The 20,150-nt window shown below is 43.8% G+C and overlaps 2 non-coding genes across 2 annotated transcripts; one reads left to right on the top strand and one right to left on the bottom strand.

Annotated features, from left to right (window-relative positions):
• Positions 1–3,459: 3,459 nt before the first annotated feature.
• trnat-ugu (transfer RNA threonine (anticodon UGU)) lies at positions 3,460–3,532 on the bottom strand. The gene has a single exon. It is a non-coding gene; the product is annotated as a tRNA-Thr (tRNA).
• Positions 3,533–5,890: 2,358 nt separating this feature from the next.
• On the top strand, positions 5,891–5,963 carry trnak-uuu (transfer RNA lysine (anticodon UUU)). The gene has a single exon. It is a non-coding gene; the product is annotated as a tRNA-Lys (tRNA).
• Positions 5,964–20,150: the final 14,187 nt, after the last annotated feature.

The raw sequence follows: 20,150 nt of genomic DNA on the forward strand, positions 1-20,150 counted from the left end.
CAGTTTTTGTTCAAAGCGTGCAGGAAGGTTTTTTGACTCAGTATGTAGACAGGCCAACTAGAGGTGAGGCTATACTGGATCTGGTGCTGGGAAATGAGCCAGACCAGGTGCTAGACTTGGAAGTTGGTGTGCATTTTGGTGATAGTGACCACAATTCGGTTACGTTCACCTTAGTGATGGAAAGGGATAGGCATGAACCTCGGGCCAGTGGTTTTAGCTGGGGGAAGGGTAATTATGAGGCTATTAGGAGAGAATTAGGAAACATAGGTTGGACTAGGAGATTACAGGGACTGGGAACGTCCGACATGTGGAGTTTTTTCAAGGAGCAGCTACTGCGAGTCTGTGATAGGTATGTCCCTGTCAGGCAAGGAGGAATTGGTAGGGCTAGGGAACCGTGGTGCACCAAAAAAGTTTCTTTGTTGGTTAAAAAGAAAAAGGAGGCTTATGTTCGGATGAGACGTGAGCACTCGGGTAGTGCACTAGAAAGCTTTAGATTGGCTAGGAGGGAGTTGAAGAGCGAGCTTAGAAGGGCTAAAAGGGGACATGAGAAGACTTTGGCGGATAGGGTTAAAGAGAATCCTAAGGCGTTCTATAGGTATGTCAAGAACAGAAGGTTGGTTAGGGCAAGTTTAGGGCCAGTTATAGATGGCAGAGGGAAGTTATGTGTGGAACCGGAGGAGATTGGTGAAGCATTGAACCAATATTTCTCTTCGGTGTTCACGCAAGGGGACATGAATATAGCTGAGGAGGACACTGGGTTGCAGGGGAGTAGAATTGACAGTATTACAGTTGATAAGGAGGATGTGCAGGATATTCTGGAGGGTCTGAAAATAGATAAATCCCCTGGTCCGGATGGGATTTATCCAAGGATTCTCTGGGAGGCAAGAGAAGTGATTGCAGAGCCTCTGGCTCTGATCTTCAGGTCGTCGTTGGCCTCTGGTATAGTACCAGAAGATTGGAGGTTAGCGAATGTTGTCCCATTGTTTAAGAAGGGGAACAGAGACTTCCCCGGGAATTATAGACCGGTGAGTCTCACTTCTGTTGTCGGCAAGATGTTGGAAAAAATTATAAGGGATAGGATTTATAGTTATTTGGAGAGTAATGAATTGATAGGTGATAGTCAGCATGGTTTTGTGGCAGGTAGGTCGTGCCTTACTAACCTTATTGAGTTTTTTGAGAAAGTGACCAAGGAGGTGGATGGGGGCAAGGCAGTGGACGTGGTATATATGGATTTTAGTAAGGCGTTTGATAAGGTTCACCATGGTAGGCTTCTGCAGAAAATGCAGATGTATGGGATTGGGGGTGATCTAGGAAATTGGATCAGGAATTGGCTAGCGGATAGGAAACAGAGGGTGGTGGTTGATAGTAAATATTCATCATGGAGTGCGGTTACAAGTGGTGTACCTCAGGGATCTGTTTTGGGGCCACTGCTGTTTGTAATATTTATTAATGACCTGGATGAGGGTATAGTTGGGTGGATTAGCAAATTTGCTGATGACACCAAAGTCGGTGGTGTGGTAGACAGTGAGGAAGGGTGTCGTAGTTTGCAGGAAGACTTAGACAGGTTGCAAAGTTGGGCCGAGAGGTGGCGGATGGAGTTTAATGCGGAGAAGTGTGAGGTAATTCACTTGGTAGGAATAACAGATGTGTTGAGTATAGGGCTAACGGGAGGACTTTGAATAGTGTGGAGGAGCAGAGGGATCTAGGTGTATGTGTACATAGATCCCTGAAAGTTGGGAATCAAGTAGATAAGGTTGTTAAGAAGGCATATGGTGTCTTGGCGTTTATTGGTAGGGGGATTGAATTTAGGAGTCGTAGCGTTATGTTGCAACTGTACACAACTCTGGTGCGGCCGCACTTGGAGTACTGTGTGCAGTTCTGGTCCCCACATTACAGGAAGGATGTGGAGGCTTTGGAGAGGGTGCAGAGGAGGTTTACCAGGATGTTGCCTGGTATGGAGGGGAGATCCTATGAGGAGAGGCTGAGGGATTTGGGATTGTTTTCGCTGGAAAGGCGGCGGCTAAGAGGGGATCTTATTGAAACATATAAGATGATTAGAGGTTTAGATAGGGTGGATAGTGATAGCCTTTTTCCTCTGATGGAGAAATCCAGCACGAGGGGGCATGGCTTTAAATTGAGGGGGGGTAGTTATAGGACCGATGTCAGGGGTAGGTTCTTTACCCAGAGAGTGGTGAGGGATTGGAATGCCCTGCCAGCATCAGTTGTAAATGCGCCTAGTTTGGGGGCGTTTAAGAGAGCCATAGATAGATTCATGGACGAAAAGAAATTGGTTTAGGTTGGAGGGTCACAGTGTTTTTTTTTTTAACTGGTCGGTGCAACATCGTGGGCCGAAGGGCCTGTTCTGCGCTGTAATGTTCTATGTTCTATGTTCTATCACAGTCTGAAATGTGTTGAAAGATAGAGCATCCACAAGCCTCTTGGGGAGAGAGTTTCAAAGATTCACAACACTTTGCGTGAAGTGAATTCCCCTGATCTCATAGAACTACTGCACTGCTGAAGGAGGCCATTGGGCCCATCTGACTCCGGAACGACTTTCCGACTGAGCACCCCATCAAGGCCCCATTCCCGCAGCCCCACTCATCCACCCTGCTAACCCCCTAACCTACACACCTTTGGACACTAAGGGGCTATTTGCCATGGCCAATCGATCTAACCTGCACATCTTTGAACTGAGGGAGGAAACCGGAGGAAACCTACGCGCACACGGGGAGAACGTGCAAACTCCACACTGCCCGAAACGCTCCTTTTCCTGACACTGTTTTAGATTCCCGCCCAGTGGAAACAATCTCTCAGCGTCCACCGTCTCGATCCCATTCAGAATGGAGCAGGTTTTATGAGATCAACTCTCATTCCTCTAAGCTCATAAGAATTTCAGCCCAATGTAATCAACGCCTCATCACAGCATAACCCCATCCTCTCGGGGCAAACTAGTGATCCTTCACCGTACTGTTTGTAATGCAAGAATATCTCTTCTTAAATATGGAGACCAGCATTACGCAGAATTTTCCACATGGGGTCTCAACAAACCCGATTGTACAAACTGTAAATATAAGTAGAAACAGAAATCTGTGTGGCTCGCGGTGCTCTCAAACCTCCAGCCCTTCAGTTAGCTACAAACTACAAACTCAAATGTAATACCTGTTTCTTGCTGTACTCCAATCCTTTGACAATAAAGACCAAAATGCCGTTTCCCTTTCTAACTGTTTGCTAATAAGCTAACTTCCTGCGTTCCTTGTACAAACAAACGTAAACAACGTCAACATTACCAGCTTTTCAAACATGCCCTGTTGTTACGACTTTCATGATCAAGAGAAGATCTGTTCACCTTCCAAATTACACTGGACCTCTCGACTTGACGTCCACTCATGTAATCTGGCTTTATCGATTTCGAGTCCCGCCGCGCAGCTTGTTGGGTACTATCAGCTAAATGCTTAAACGAAGCTCCAGCGAGAATTGAACTCGCGACCCCTGATTTACAAGACCAGTGCTCTAACCACTGAGCTACGGAGCCAACTGCTACGCACTACCCGTAGGGAGCGTGTCATAATCATCAAAACAAGGAACAGGCTGAATTTACAGATGGGTGATATTTCGTAGATGTGTGAGCAACTGTGATGGACAGCAGGGAGTTAAAAGATGCGATGTGAAAGCGGCAGAATTGAAGGCGTGTCAATCACTTTAAATCATCAGTTCCTGCCATGTGTCCGCTTTGCGAATCTTCTTCAGAGCTTCTTGTTGATTTCACATCTTTGACTTTTCCAGAAATGATACAAGTTTATTCAGCTGGATGATTTACTTTGTTACTCCCTTCACAGCCTCGCTGTGTTTTACATTTAATGAAGAATTCAATAAAACTTTGTTCACTGCTTGGCGAGAAATCAAACCATGGCCAGGGCGCCGAATCCTGACCATGGGATTCCCAGGGAAGCTCATGCGAGGAATTTGCAATTAGTTGAAAATCTCTCTACTCCTTCCATCAGTTCAGGTCACTTTCGCAACAAACATTGGACAACATTCATTCAGTCACCTTATATCCAATTACAGCAAAAGAAAATCTCTTCTCCCCTTTTGTTCAGAGCCTTTCGGCTGCTGGTATAGAGCAATTTCTACTTTCAAAATACTCTGATTATTTAACCGTTTGTCATCGAGCCCGAGCCCTTGTGGGGAAAGCATTGACTCTGAACCACGAGACCACCTGGGCTCCACCATCACCAGCTCAATAAGATCAAGGGAAAATAACGTGGATGCCGGAATCTGAAATACAAGCAGAAAATGCTGGAGAAACTCAGAAGGGCAGACCGAATCTGTGGAAGAACGTTTCAACCTTGACTCTGTTCTCTCTCCACAGATGCTGTCTGACCAGTTTCTCCAGCATTTGCTGTTTCAGCATCACCAGCTCAATGTTGCCTTGTCCACCATTCCTTGATCAATTAACTATCCTGCCTTGCTCTCTATCACAGACTTTCCTTCCTGAGAGTTTTTGCCGAGTGATTCCTATGATTAGAATCAGAAGATGCAGAAAATTCTCCACAAGTCAGTTAATGTTGGCGGCAAATCCTGAAATCCAAATGGCTTCGAAATTCAAAGCATTTGGAGACGGACGTGGTAATCACTACATTATGGATACACAGCGGTAGCCCTACTTGAAGCAAATTGGGATTCCTGGAAGAGAAATTAAACTGGCTCCACAAGCCCGTCTCTTGTCCACATCAATTTATATCCTCATTGCCCCTGCTGCTTCCTCCTGTTAAAATGAGCAATGATACATTCTATTGGTTTTTTTTGTTGACTTGAACAACGGAATGTATTGCATGACCTTGAAAGGAGATTAACATTTGGCAGTGGTGTGATTCGAGCACACCCTTCCGCAGTTTTTGATATGCTGAATTTAGTGACACAAACTTGTCATCACCGCTACCAGAGGAAGCTATTGGCGTCATGCCTGGTGCTGCCAGGAAACTGAATAAATGGAGTAAGACAAGTCATAAATCCCATTCAGTCTCCTCCACCATTTAATAAGATCTTGACAAATAAAGTCACCATCGTCCCAGATGAATATAAGTTCTTATTTATTCACCTGATAATAAAATAAAAATACTGCGGATATTGGAAATCTGAAATAAAAACAGAAAATGCTAGATCAACTCAACAAGTCTGGAGAGAAACAGAGTTAACGTTTCAGATTTAAATCATCATCCTCCAGGGATATTCACCTTACTTGTGTAGCTTCAGATTAAGATGCCATAGAAAGGTAAACGGAACAGTTTAAAAGTTGAGGACATTTCATATTGAGCCGCTGAGAATGCTCGAGGTGTCAAATGGCCCACTCATGACCATATTTCCCATATTCTAATGAGTGCGGTCAAGACAGTGGTTATGGTGATGTGAATGCGCCAGTGTGGCTGGACGAGCGTATTATTTCAGGCTCTCGTATCTGTGGTGTTTCGGCCTCAGTTCATGCCTGCCAAGTTTCCAATTGGTTTGCTCTTTGAGGTGTGTTTGTTTCTCCTGAGATCTCTATCACTCAGTGTGCGTGACAATGTGATTCAGCTCACCGATGTGAACAAGCTCATTTTGCCAACACAAACCTGATTCACATTAGTTCAGAAGTTCATGTCAAAATGTTTCCGACAACAATAATTAAGGTGAAAGATGTAAGAGGAGTTTGCAATGTTTAGAAGGAACTGCAACAAAGAAGAGGAAGAAGTGAATGATGTTAATGATGATTGACAGGAATACATTGTAACCTTGGCAATTTTGTAGATCGAGTACATTTTGCACTTTGAAATCAGAACAATATGAGATGCCAGCTGGAAAAGCACATGTGTTGTTCGCATATTTTAGAACTTGGAGTAAAACTGGCAAAAGTGCCTGGCGAGCTCAGTCGGTAGAGCATGAGACTTTTAATCTCAGGGTCGTGGGTTCGAGCCCCACGTTAGGCGGCATTATTTTAAAACTTTGCTACTTTCCTGGGTGAGCTCCAGCTCTTCATTCCTCCGGCAGTGTCACCGCTCAAAATGAGTCTTTCTCCATGCCGCTTTGTTAATCCCTCAGTTACTGCTTTCTGAATGAAAACTGGCTCCACTCCTTTGGATGTCGGAGAGTTTCATGCTTAATTCAGTGAAAAGTTTTATTTAATCATTTAGCACCAGATTTGGACCCAGATCTGGGAAATATTTGTGTCAGTGGAAAAAATAAAATCTGCCCCATTATTAGCCAGATTTTACCTTGTATCATCATCTCTATCGTCAGCCTTTGCAGCCGATCACGTCCTTTTCCTGTTCTTGATTTTCTAAACATGACATTTCCATCTCAACTTATTGGTGCAGACGACTAATTAAATAATGGTTGTTCCACAACAATAAAACTCCATTTTCTAACTGGGAATCGAACCCGGGACGCGGCAATGAAAGCGCCAAATCCTAACCTGTAGAGCACCAGGGAAAGAACTACGCACGTGATAGAAAATCTAATTGATACATGAAATCTTTGCCTTTTATTTTTATTTCAGACTTTGTTTATTACCAGAAACAAGATTCTCTTTCAAACTGTCGTGTTTAGCGTGAGAAAAATTGACTTCTTAACCATTGAAAACACGGATGCTGTTAACTGGAACATGAAATTGCCAGTGAGGTCAAATAGTGCAACAAATTGCTGATGTTTAACTTTCAATTTCCAAGCCTCACCAACCTCATCACTGCAACTCCTTTGACACTAACGAGACAATAGAAAGCAGACATCCGTCACTGAAAGCAATTGAAGCAGATCCTATTTTAAATAATTCCATGTCGCATCTCTTTCTGTTTCTATCGTTGACTCTCCTCCACCTCCCTCTGGCCGTCCAGCTCCCAGGATCATTTGGCTTCTTGATGCAGACGCAGACAATTGGTGAAACATGGAAAGAAGAAATCAGGAGTGTGGCGCACAAATTATTGGGAAGCAGTGGAGTTTTCAGATGAGAAGGTATAGAGACACTAGGATCTCAGCTTCTTGATTCTCCTAGATACCAATTAAAGGAATTTGTACAGTGCCAATTATTCACAGTCATACTCTCCTTTCTGTCTTGAGCACTGACTTATGTTGTCATTTTTGAAGGCATGCTGCACTTGCTCAGTGTTTTGCCAAAGCCGGATTTGGAATACTGTGTGCAGTTTTGGGGTTCCACATTTGAGACAGGATATACTTTTATTGGAGATGTTACAGCAAAGGTTCACTGGATTATTCTCTGCGATGAAGCCATTGTCCTATGATGAGAGGCTGGCTAAATTGGGTTGAAATTCTCTGAAGTCTGACAGAATGAAAGACGATCTCACTGAAACGTGCACAACACTGAATGGATTTAATCAGATGCATTCTGAGATGTAATTTTCACTCTCGGAGAATTTAAAACAAACGGACACAGTATCAGCATAAGGGACTGATCATTTAGAACTGAAATGAGGAGATATTACTCCACTCAAAGCGTTGTGAATCTTTGGAATTCTCTATCCCAGAGGGTTGGGGATGCTTCATCAATTTTTAATTCATTCGTGGGGCATGGGCGTCACTGGCTGGCCAACATTTATTGCCCATCTCTAATTGCCCGGGAGAAGGTGGTGGTGAGCTGCCTTCTTGAATCGCTGCAGCCCATGTGCTGTGGGTTGACCCACAATGCTGTTAGGGAGGGAATTCCAGGAATTTGAGCCAGTGACTGTGACGGGACGGCGACATATTTCCAAGTCCGCATGATGAATGGTTTGGAGGGGAAGTTGCAGGTGGTGGTATTCCCATCTATCTGCTGCCCTTGTACTTCTGGATGGAAGTGGTTGTGGGTTTGGAAGGTGCTGTTTAAGGACCTTTGGTGAATGTTGCAGTGCATCTTTCAGATAGTACATATACACTGCTGCTACTGATCGTTGGTGGTGGCGGGAGTGGATATTTGTAGATGTGGTGCCAATCAAGTGGGCTCATTTGGCCTGAATGCTGTCAAGCTTCTTGAAAGTTGTTGGACCTACCCCCATCGAGGCAAATGGTTAGCACTGCTGCTTCACAGCTCCAGGGGCCTGGGTTCGATCCCCGGCTTCGGTAACTGTCTGTGTGGAGTTTGTACATTCTCCTTGTGTCTGCATGGGTTTCCTCCGGGTGCTCCGGTTTCCTCCCACAGTCCAAAGATGTGCAGGTTAGGTTGATTGGCCATGCTAAAATTGCCCCTTAGTGGCCTGAGATGCGTAGGTTAGAGGGATTAGTGGGTAAATATGTAGGGATAGGGGGGTAGGGCCTGGGGGGGATTGTGGTCGGTGCAGACTCGATGGGCCAAATGGCCTCTTTCTGCACTGTAGGGATTCTATATTTCTATTCCATCACACTGCTGACTTGTGCCCTGCCGATCGTGGATAGGTTTGGGGAGTCAGGAGGTGAGTTACTCGCCGCAGTATTGCTCACCTTCGTCCTGTTCTTATAGCCACTCTGTTTATGTGGTGAGTCCAGTTGAGTTTCTGGTCAATGGTAACTCGAAGGATGTTGACAGTGGGGGATTCAGTGATGGTAACACTACTTAATATCAAAGGGCGATGGTGATGGGCATTCCCTGGCATTTGTGTGGCCCGAATGTTCCTTGCCACTTATCAGCCCAAGTCTGGATATTGTCCAGATCTTGTTGCATTTGAACCAGAGAACCATAGAACATGACAGCACAGAAACAGGCATTTTGGCCCTTCTTGGCTGTTCCGAACCATTTTTCTGCCTGGTCCCACTGACCTGCACCTGGACCATATCCCTCCACACCCCTCGCATCCATGTACCTGTCCAGGTTTTTCTTAAATGTTAAAAGTGGGCATTCAACATCTCATCTGGCAGCTCATTCCACACTCCCACCACTCTCTGTGTGAAGAAGCCCCCCCCCCCCCCGCCTAATATTCCCTTTAAACTTTTCCTCCCTCACCCTTAACCCATGTGCTCTAGTTATTTTCTCCCCCAGCCTCAGTGGAAAAAGCCTGCTTGCATTCACTCTATCTATACCCATCATAATTTTATGCACCTCTATCAAATCTCCCCTCATTCTTCTGCGCTCCAGGGAATAAAGTCCTAACCTATTCAACCTTTATCTATAACTCAGTTTCTCAAGTCCCGGCAACATCCTTGTAAACCTCCCCTGCACTCCTTGTCATCCTTCCTGTAATTAGGTGACCAAAACTGCGCACATTACTCAAAATTCGGCCTCACCAATGTCTTATACAACCTCACCATAACATTCCAACTCCTATACTCAATACTTTGATTTATAAAGGCCAATGCACCAAAAGCAATCTTTATGAACCTATCTACCTGTGACGCCACTTTTAGGGAATTATATATCTGTATTCCCACATCCCTCTGTTCTACTGCACTCTTCAGTGTCCTACCACTGACCTTGTATGTTCTACCTTGGTTTGTCTTTCCAAAGTGCAGTACCTCACACTTGTCTGCATTAAACGCCATCTCCCATTTTTCATCCCATTTTTCTCGCTGGTCCAAATCGCTCCGCACGCTTTGAAAACCTTCCTCACTGTCCACTACCCCCACCTCCAATCATTGTATCATCAGCAAATTTGCTGACCCAATTCACGACATCATCATCGAGATCATTGATATAGATGACAAACAACAATGGACTCAGCACTGATCCCTGTGGCACACCACTAGTCACAGGCCTCCACTCAGAGAAGCAATCATCCACTACCATTCTCTGGCTTCTTCCATTGAGCCAATGTCTAATCCAATTTACTACCACTCCATGCGTACCTAGCGACTGAACCTTCCTGACGAACCTCCCATGCGGGACCTTGTCAAAGGCCTGACTGAAGTCCATGTAGGCAACATCCACTGCCTTTCCTTCATCCACTTTCCTGGTAACCTCCTCGAAAAACTCTAATAGATTGGTTAAACATGACCTACCACGACAAAGCCATGTTGACTCTCCCTAATAAGTCCCTGTCTATCCAAATATTTGTAGATCCTTTCTCTTAGTACTCCTTCCATTGATTTACCTACTACTGACTTCAAACTTACCGGCCTATAATTTCCCGCATTACTTTTTGAGCCTTTTTTAAACAACGGAACAACATGAGCTATCCTCCAATCATCCGGCACCTCACCCATGGATACCGACTTTTTAAACATATCTGCCAGGGCCCCTGCAATTTCAACACTGGTCTCCTTCAAGGTCCGAGGGAATACCCTGTCTGGTCCTGCGGATTTATCTAATCTGATTTGCCTCAAGACAGCAAGCACCTCCTCCCTTTTAATCTGTACAGGTTCCATGACCTCCCTACTTGTTTGCCTTAGTTCCATAGACTCCATGCCAGTTTCCTTCGTAAATACGGATGCAAAAACCCATTTAATATTTCCCCCATTTCTTTTGGTTCCATACATAGCCGACCACTCTGATCTTCAAGAGGACCAATTTTATCCCTTACTATCCTTTTGCTCTTAATATACCTGTATAAGCTCTTAGGATTATCCTTCACCTTGTCTGGCAAATCAACCTCATGTCTTCTTTTAGCCCTCCTGATTTCTTTCTTAAGTAGCTTCTTGCACTTGTTATACTCCCCAAGCATCTTATTTGCTCCCTGTCGCCTATACATGTCATACATCTCTCTCTTCTTCTTTATCAGAGTTCCAATATCCCTCGAGATCCAAGGTTCCTTATCTTATTCACTTTGGCTTTAATCCTGACAGGAACATACAAACTCTGCACTCTCAAAATTTCTCCTTTGAAGGCCTCCCACTTACCATTCACATCCTTGCCAGAGAACAGCCTGTCCCAATCCACGCTTTTTAGATCCTTTCTCATTTCTTCAAATTTGGCCTTTGTTTCCAGTTTAGAACTTCAACCCGAGGACCAGATCTATCTTTATCCATGATCAAGTTGAAACTAATGGCGTTATGATCACTGGAACCAATGTGTTCCCCTACACACACTTCTGTCACTTGTCCTAACTCGTTTCCTAACAGCAGATCTAATATTGCATCCTGACTAGTTGGTACCTCTATATATTGATTTAGAAAATTTTCCTGAACACGTGGAACGCTTCCGTATCTGAGGAGTCACGAATGCAGAACATTGTGCAATCATCGACGAACAGCTCCACTCATGATCTCATGATGGAGGAAGGTCATTGATGAAGCAGCTGAAGATGGTTGGACCTAGGGCATTACACTGAGAGAGACCTGTAGAGATGTCCTGCAGCTGAGGTAACTGATCCTCCACAACCACAACGATCCTCTTATGTACCAGGTGTGACTCAAACCAGCGGAGTGTTTGCCCCTGAAACCCATTGTTTCGAGCTTTGCTGGGACTCCTTTGATGCCACACTCTGTCGAATGCGGCCTTGATATCAAGGCATGTCATTCTCACCTCACCTGTGGAATCCAACTCTTTCACCCATGTTTGAACCAAGGCTGAAAAGAGGTCAGGAGCTGAGTGACCCTGGCGAAACCCAAACTGAGCGTCACTGAGAAGGTTATTGTTGAGCAGCTGCAGCTTGATAGCACTGTTGAAGACCTTTGAAATCTCTGTATTAATGGCCGAGAGTAGATTGATTGGGCGGTAATTGACTGGGCTGGATTTGTCCTGCTTTTGGTGTACAGGATATACCTGGGCAAATTTTCTGCATTGTTGTGTCGATGCCAGTGTTGCAACTGAATGGACGAGCTTGGCTATGGGAGTGGGAATTTCTGGTACACAAGTCTTCGGCATTATTGCCGGAATGTTATCAGGGCCCATGGCCTTTGCAGTATCCAGTGCCTCAAACCGTTTCTTGATATACGTGGACTGAACCGAATTGGATGGAGACTGGTATCTGAGATGCTGCGGACCACTGGAGGAGGCCGTGTTGCATCATCCACTCGGCAATTCTGGTTAAAGATTGTTGCGATTTTGCAGCATTATCTTTCACGCTGATATGCTGGGCTCCTCCATCATTGAGTATGTGGATATTTGTGCAGCCAAACTGAGTCTTTCTCCTTTCTGCGTTGTTTATCTCACAGTTGTGGGTTTGTGACTGAAAACTGCCTCCATTTCATTGGAAGGCGGGGAGTTCAGCGCTGAACTCAGCGAGAGGTTTTGTTCTCATTTATTATGAGATTTAAACCCAGATCTGCGAGATTGTGTCAGTGGGAACAGTAATCAGCTTCACTGTAATTCAATTACTCCAGCCTTCCATCCGATCAAAAAACCGTTTGTTCTTTCCTCCTCTCCCTCTCTATTTTCCTTGACTCTGCACTTGTTTGAAAACCATTAAATCACTACTTTTTTCCAGTTAGGGTCAAAGGTCAGCAACCTGAATCATTCACTCTCTTTCCCTCTCCACAGAAGCTGTTGAAGCCGATGAGTCCTTCCAACATTTTCTGTTTTGAGGTGGGATTCGCAGCAACTACAATTCCTAGTTTTGGATCACAGTGGTACAGTTTTCTCTGACTGAATCTTACCTGTTTGAACAGCTGAAAGGCTGAGGTTTTAAATAATAGGACACTGGAATATATCACCCTTTCACATGAAATGAAACAAAATGAGAATTAATCATTTCTTAAAATGCTGCTAATGCAATATATATTTTGTTGTCAATGCCAGCATTTGTTGTCAATCCCTATTTCCCTCTGAACTGGGTATTTTGCTGGGCCATTTCAGAGGGCAGTTCAGAGTTAATCACATTGCCTTTCCTCTGGAGTCCCATGGAGGCCAGAAAGGAGAAGGATGACAGATTTCCTTCTGCAAGATGTGTTTTCATGACAATCAGAAAACAAAGCTTCATTACTGAGACTAGTTTTCAATTCCGTTTCAGTTCGAGACTGCGGTGGGATCGTGACCTGTGAGCCTGGGCCACAGGATTCATACTCCACTGATTTTACCACTATGTCACCATCTTCCCGGAAGAGTGTAAGTTTAAATGCTTCACATGGAATCAAACCACCTAATTTCACATTGAAAACAAACATTTAAAGCAGTGTACTGTGGAAATCAGTGTCGTCCACTCAGGATACAGGGGAATTGACGAGATATCTATTGCTTTCATTCAAAGACAGAAAAATGTGGTGAATCCTCAGCGTGAGTGATGAAGGAGCTGCACTCCGAAAGCTCGTAATTTCAAACAAACCTGTTGCACTTTAACCTGGTGTTGTGAGAATTCTTACCGGGTACTGAAGGGCATTTCATTTACAATTCGCAAAAAGATTATTTTTATAAAATTAACAGCTTTCAGCAAATCGCACCGCAATCACATTGCGGACGGTGCAGTGAGTTACTCTCCTGGCCTCATTGCATCAGCCCCAGAGGACGATTTCTCAAGAACACAAAAAGCTCAGCGAAAAAGATGTTGGTGGCTTCATTCATCAAGGATTACCCTGGAGCACGTGACCGTTCTCCGAATTCACGCACGCACACGCAAGCACACAATTGCTCAATAATGCTCAGGTCACCTGAATTTCCGTGTTGGTTTCGTTGATAAAATTCGCTGTTTTCACTGCCATGGTCTGGGTTCGATTCGCGGTTAGGGAATGATGATTCATTGCTCTCGTGCAACACATGAATCAAGGAGAGTGGGTGTTGCTTCCTGGTCAAAAACGGGAGCGATACTTGTGGCAGGTTGAACAGGAAGAAGGAAAAATCTGCCCCATTCCACAATCCTGTCAATTGCCCACAACAATTCATATTTACATTAGGAAGTCTTACAACACCAGGTCTATTTGGAGTCAGGAGCTTTCGGGGCGCTGATAAAATAAAGCAAATTGATTTTATTATTGGAGCAAATGAACCTGTTGGACGTTAACAATGTGCCGTGAGACATATTATTGTGCCCACCCCAGTCCAACCCGGTATCTCGACATCATATTTACATTGCAATTGCTGGCACCTACTGTCAGAATGAGTGAGTTACTTTCTACTGCATTAAATTTCACTGTAGCTCACCACATTCAAAGAGTAATGTTTGTTATAAATCTTATTGTGGTAAATCTGTTGAAAAACTTCAGCTTATCACTGCTCTGCTTTCATCACACTGGAAGGTAATGTGACAAGATTAATAATTTCAAAGCTGAACAATGTGCACAAGACTGGAAGGAGAATGCGACTGTGAATAATTGGCACTGTACATATTCCTGTATCCAGTCTATGGGAGAACCAAGAGAATGAAATCCTGGTGGTCCAGTGCTTAGGATTTGGCGCTTTCAGGGTCATAGATCGGCTTCGATATGCCAAGATTTAAAGTTTTTGATAATCTATTTCACAAACCTGAGTTGTTTCCTGATCGAACACAGCTCTGTCAGAAGTAGTGGAATTAGATCTATATTTGTGTCCGAATTGGAAATATCGCATGGGCAACAGTTCAACAAACACAGATAGTGAAGGACAGTGATAGGCTGCAAAGCGCTGCCAATAGAGATGGGGGATACAAGGTCAAATCTGTGTGACAATGGGGTAGATTTTATCGATTAGATTGACACAAACATCTCCTCGACCTGGATCCAAATCTCAGCCAAATCACAAGAAAACATCTCGCTAACTTAAAGGCTAAGCTCTCCGACTTCACTCAGAAACGAATAACGCTGAGACAAAGCGGGATGCAGTCTGACCACTGGATCCCCCTCCACGACTTAATAAGACTATGCTGGATCCCGAGCACCAGTTTACAGCTGAGGGGGTATAGCCCAGTGGTCGACATTTTGACTGCAGATCAAACAGCCCTCGGTTCAAATCCGAGTGCCCCCTTCCTTGTCTAATTGTTGCCTTAGTTTCAATTGTGACTGTCTTTCTTTGGCTGCAAAGCGCATTGTGACGTCCACCAACCGGGAAAGGCGTTACATGAATACAAATCGGTCTTTCATAAATTACCTTCAGTCCCAATCATTTGGTTACTGACAATCGTCAGTGGAAACAGTTTGTCCCTTTCTGCTCCATCAAACGGCCCTTTCCCATGTTGGGAGAAGCGGGAAACCACTAAATCGCTGCAAAACTGTGGGGAGTACAGTAGTCAAAGGGGCTTGCATCGTATTGTAAACGATGTGGTCATGTTGTAGTTCTCGACTATGTTTTTAAAAAAGAGAATTGGGGTTGGATATATACAGCACTCGCTGACACCCTAATATAGTGTGTCTTCGCCTAAGTGGCGGAATTCGTTATTGCGTTCGACTTTAAGCAAATGGCTGGTGGCTCAGTACCATCCAGAGGCGGTGGTTGTACTTTCATTTTCCCCATAACCATTCATTGTCGCGGAGTTCCGGCTTGTGAACCGAGGCAACAATAAAAATATTTCTCGAGTGTTGCCGCTCGACTGTTGTCAGGTGTTTTCAACATTATTTATTTGATGAATATTCATATCATACATATCACATGGTATAATATATATTCATTTCAAATATGCAATTAAAGTTAAGAATTAGAGTCTTGGCTGGATGTGTTTGTGTGTCAGTTCTCCGATGAGTCCTCATCTGAGACTGGGAAACAATCTCTCAGTATTCTGTAGGTTCAATAAGATTGCCCCTCAGTCTTCTAAACTCCAGGGAATTTCAGCCCAATTTACCCAGCCTCTCATCCCAGGAGAACTCTCTCATCACAGGAACCTACCCAGTGGACCGTCTCCAATGGAAGGGTAGCCTTTTTCTGAAGACAAAGCATTGTGGATATCAGAACTGCACCGAATATTTCACACTTGCTCCCAACAAAACCCTGTATCAATGTAAATTGGTGTTTTTATTCTTATACAGCAATCTGTTGGCAATAAAGACCAAAATGTCATTTCCCTTCCTATTGTTTGCTGCACCACCATGCTATCTTCCTGCGTTCCTAGTACAAACACACCCAAATCTCTCAAGATAAACGCTTATATTAGGAAGTAGGGTGGCCTAGTGGTATTATCGCGAGATTATTTATCCAGAAACTCATCCAATTTTATGGGGCCCCGCTTTTGAATCCTGCCACGGTACGTTGTAGAATTTGTTTTCAATAAAAACTATCTGGGATTAAGAATCTACTGATGACCATGAAACCATTGTCGATTGTCGGAAAAAAAAACATTGAGTTCGGTAATGTGCTTCAGGGAAGGAAACCTGCCGTCCCTTATCCGTCTTGGCCTACATTGACTCCAGAGCTGCAGCAAAGTGTTTGACCCTAACTGTCCCAGGGCAACCAGGACGGGCAATAAATGCTGGCCAGCCAGCGACGCCCATTTCTAATGAATTACAAAAGGACTAGGTCACCTTTTCAAACATTATCTGCTCTTTCTCCGTTTATGAACAAGAGAATATCTTTTTGGGCAACATGGTGGCACTGATGCCTCACAGCGCCAGGGACCCAGTTTCAATTCCAGGCATTGGTTGCTGTCTGTGCAGAGTGTGCATGTTTTCCCCGTGTTGCATGGGTTTCCTGCGGGTGCTCCTTCTTACTCCCACAGAGTGAAAGATGTGCTGGTTAGGTACATTGGCCATGCTAAAGTAGTTGTCAATTTTACCCGAGAATGTGCCGGTTCTGCCGACGAAGGAATTGTCACAGAAACTTCATTGCGGTGTTACTGTAAGCTCAATTGTGACACTAATAATTAAACTTTAAACTGTCCAACCTTACGCCCGATCTCCTCCAACCACTGAGCTATGGAGCCAATTCCTGCGCCCAGCTCGGAGTTAGTGTATCATCATCAGTGGAGAGAAGAAGAGGTTAAATTTTCAGGTGGGTGATATTTGATGGATGTGGAAATATCCGAGGTGGAGAACCAGGAGTTAATCGATGAGACTTGAAAGAGGAAGAAGTTGACATGTGTGTCAGTTGCTTTTGTGATAAATGTCTGCCGTGTCATTCTTCTTCAGAGTTTATTGTTATTGTTACATCTCTGATTTTACCAGCTCTGATACAATTCATCCAGTTGCGGATTAATCTTGTTTCTCCCTCAACAGACACTGAGGCGTGTTTTCGTTTAATGGAGAGTTAAATAAGAAGTTATTTACTACTTGCCTGTGGCTCTAACGCGGAACATGGCGCCGAAACCTGACCACGGGACGCCAGGAAAGCTAATATCAGAGATTTGAAATTCGTTGATAACCAGCTCTGTCTCCACCGCTTCATTTCAGGTCACTTTCGCTACTGACATTGTCAAACAGTCATTCCAACATCTTATAGCCAACTGAAACAAATTATGTATTGTTCCTTCATGTTCAAATACTTTCGACTCCAGAAACTCAGTACGTGCTGAGCAAAGTGCCGTTTAGTTAACAGTTTATCATCAATTGCAGGCATCATCATCAATGTGGAAACATTGACTATGAACCACTAGACCACCCAGGCTCCACTATCACTGGCTCAGTGTTGCCTTGTCCACCATTCCCGGTGTCATGTAATCGATCCTCCCTTGTGCTCTATCACAGAAATTCCTTTTTTCCCCTTTCGTTGAGTGATTCTTGACTTTACAATCAGAAAATACTGGGAATACTCAGCAGGTCAGTTCATGTTGAGTGACAAACGGGCAAATAATTCCACTAATCGAATCCCTCTGAAATTAAAAACGGTGGGATTTTTTCTGTGAAGGCAAAATACTGCAGATGCTGGAACCGGAATCAAAAATAGAAAAATGCTGGAAAATCTCAGCAGGTCTGACAGCATCTGGAGAGAGAGAATAGAGCCAAAGTTTCGAGTCTGTAGCTATAACGAAGGGTCATCCAGGCTTGAAACTTTGGCTCTATTCTCTCTCTGCAGATGCGGTCAGGTCTGTTTCGATGGTCCAACCGTTTCTCTTTATGAGAAAAGTATTTCTGCAGGGATTAAACTGGGGACCTTTCGCGTGTGAGGCGAATGTGACAATCACAACACCACAGAAACATTGCGATGCAATGATTCAAGGAAACTGGTTCCAAAACCCGTCAATTGCCAACAATAATTTACATTTGAGTTGCATGGAATTTGTGTGACAACGAAGGTATTTCGTAAATTTAATTAACTGGACATATAGCGGTGATGAGATTCGATCACACGCTTCAACTAATATTATTGCCCTTTAAGTAGTCTCACAACACCAGGTTTAAGTCCAACAGGTTTATTTGGTAGTACGAACTTTCGGAGCACTGTCCCTTCATCAGGTGACTCACGTGATGAAGGGGAAGTGCTCCGAAAGCTTGTGCTACCAAATAAACCAGTTGGACTTTAACCTGGTGTTGTGAGATTACTTACTGTGCTTACCCCAGTCCAACGCCGGCAACTCCACATCACTACTGCACTGAACTCACCAACGCTACCAGCAGAACCTATTGATGCCGTATCTGGTATTGCCAGTGAACAGAATCAATGGAGTAGAATTGGGTCACATGACCCATTGAGCCTCCTCCACGACTTAATCAAGGCAGATCCACAACCTCGATCCCAATTTCCCAGCTTATCCCGACAGCCCTTCATTTACTTAGATTCCAACAACTCTCCACCTCAACCTTCAATGTCTTCATCAACTGAAGATCCACAGACCTCTGTGCGGCTACGGAATTGATGCAAGATGGCGCCCGAGCGAGGCGACCTCTTGCAAGCTATGCCCAGCATACCTTCTAATTCTATCTTTTCCTCTTGTTCTATGCTTCTAAAACTTCATTCTAACTCTTTGAAACTCTCCAACAATGCTTTAATTCAATTTCTTACACCCCAGCTATGACTGTAACACTACATTGTGCACCCTCTCGTTTCCTTCTCTATGAACGGTATGCTTTGTCTGTACAGCGCGCAAGAAACAATACTTTTCACTGTATGCTAATACATGTGACAATAATATGTCAAAGAGTTCCAAAGATTCACAAGCCTTTGAGTGAAGAAATGTCTCCATATCTCAGTCAGAAATGGCTGAAACATTAACCAGAAAATGTGAGCCCAGAGTACCTTACTGCGGCACTTTTGCCACCATCTATCCGTAACATCACTCATTTGCCATGGTTAATCAATCGAGCCTGCATCAGCTGCACCGTGAGTGTGGAAGCAGAAAAGCAACAATATGCCAGTGGCGACTTTGCTGAGGGCATTCTTTTCAATAAATGGTGAAGAACAAGTTAACATTTTGTCTGCTCCAATCCAGTTCATATGCAACAGCGAGCTATAATCTGGGAAAATTAAAAAAATATTAATTTTGATTATGTTTCGACCTGATTTTGAATCGGGGAGCTCATCGTATATGAAATGAACATGTTAACTCCTACAATCCAGAAACTCTGCTCATGACCAATGTGACCAGCCTAGAATATCAAACCTTGCATTCTGATTGCAGTTTAAATCCTTGTTTTCTAGAATTATAATTCTGTTGAAAACCTTAGCCATGTGGCAGAGACATTGATCTAACATAAGTTTCAGAAAATAACATTTGTCCCGAATTTTATCTCTTTCTCCATGACTGCAGTTGCAGAATATTATTCAAGCCACATGGCTGTGAGGTAATGTGATTCCTTAATATTTAATAACACTTGGAGATGGAACAGCTGCTTTGAAAAGGTTTTATCAGTTTTTTTGAACGCAATAATCAGTATAAGTCAGGAACACAGGTGACACATGGAAGTGTTTAGAATTTGATGCGTGTCCACAGATTCTGCCAAACCTGCTGGGAATTTCCACCATCTAATCCTTGTATTATAAATACAGGTTTTATCAGAACGTAAAACCACACCTTGCGCCACACCGCAAGATGGCAATGATAAATGAAATAGTCCCACAAACTGTTCACGTTTAACTTTCAATTTCCAAAACCCACCAATCTCATCATTCCCTGAACCTGTGAAACTTACCTTGTAAAACACGGCAGGCATTCATTTCTCAAAGAACTGAAACGCCTCAAATGTGAACTATCTGCTCTCAATCTCAGGACTTTGCAATTATAAAAACAGCATTCTGGTGAAATGACTGGTGAGGGTAGTTGGGGAAAGAATCGGACCTCTCAGGGACAAAGGAGGGGAATTATGCTTGGAACCAAAGGAAGTAGGTGAGATCCTAAACGAATACTTTGCATCAGTATTCACAAAGGAGACGGACATGTTGACTGGTATTGTCTCAGAGAGATGTGTTGACCCGTTAGAAAAAATCTCAATTACAAGGGAGGAAGTGTTAGGTTTTTTTTAGGAAACATTAAGACAGACAAATCTCCAGGGCTGGATGGCATCTATTCTGG

The sequence above is a fragment of the Mustelus asterias genome, unplaced genomic scaffold (genome assembly GCF_964213995.1).
Source record: "Mustelus asterias unplaced genomic scaffold, sMusAst1.hap1.1 HAP1_SCAFFOLD_155, whole genome shotgun sequence".
Classification (NCBI taxonomy): Eukaryota; Metazoa; Chordata; class Chondrichthyes; order Carcharhiniformes; family Triakidae; genus Mustelus; species Mustelus asterias.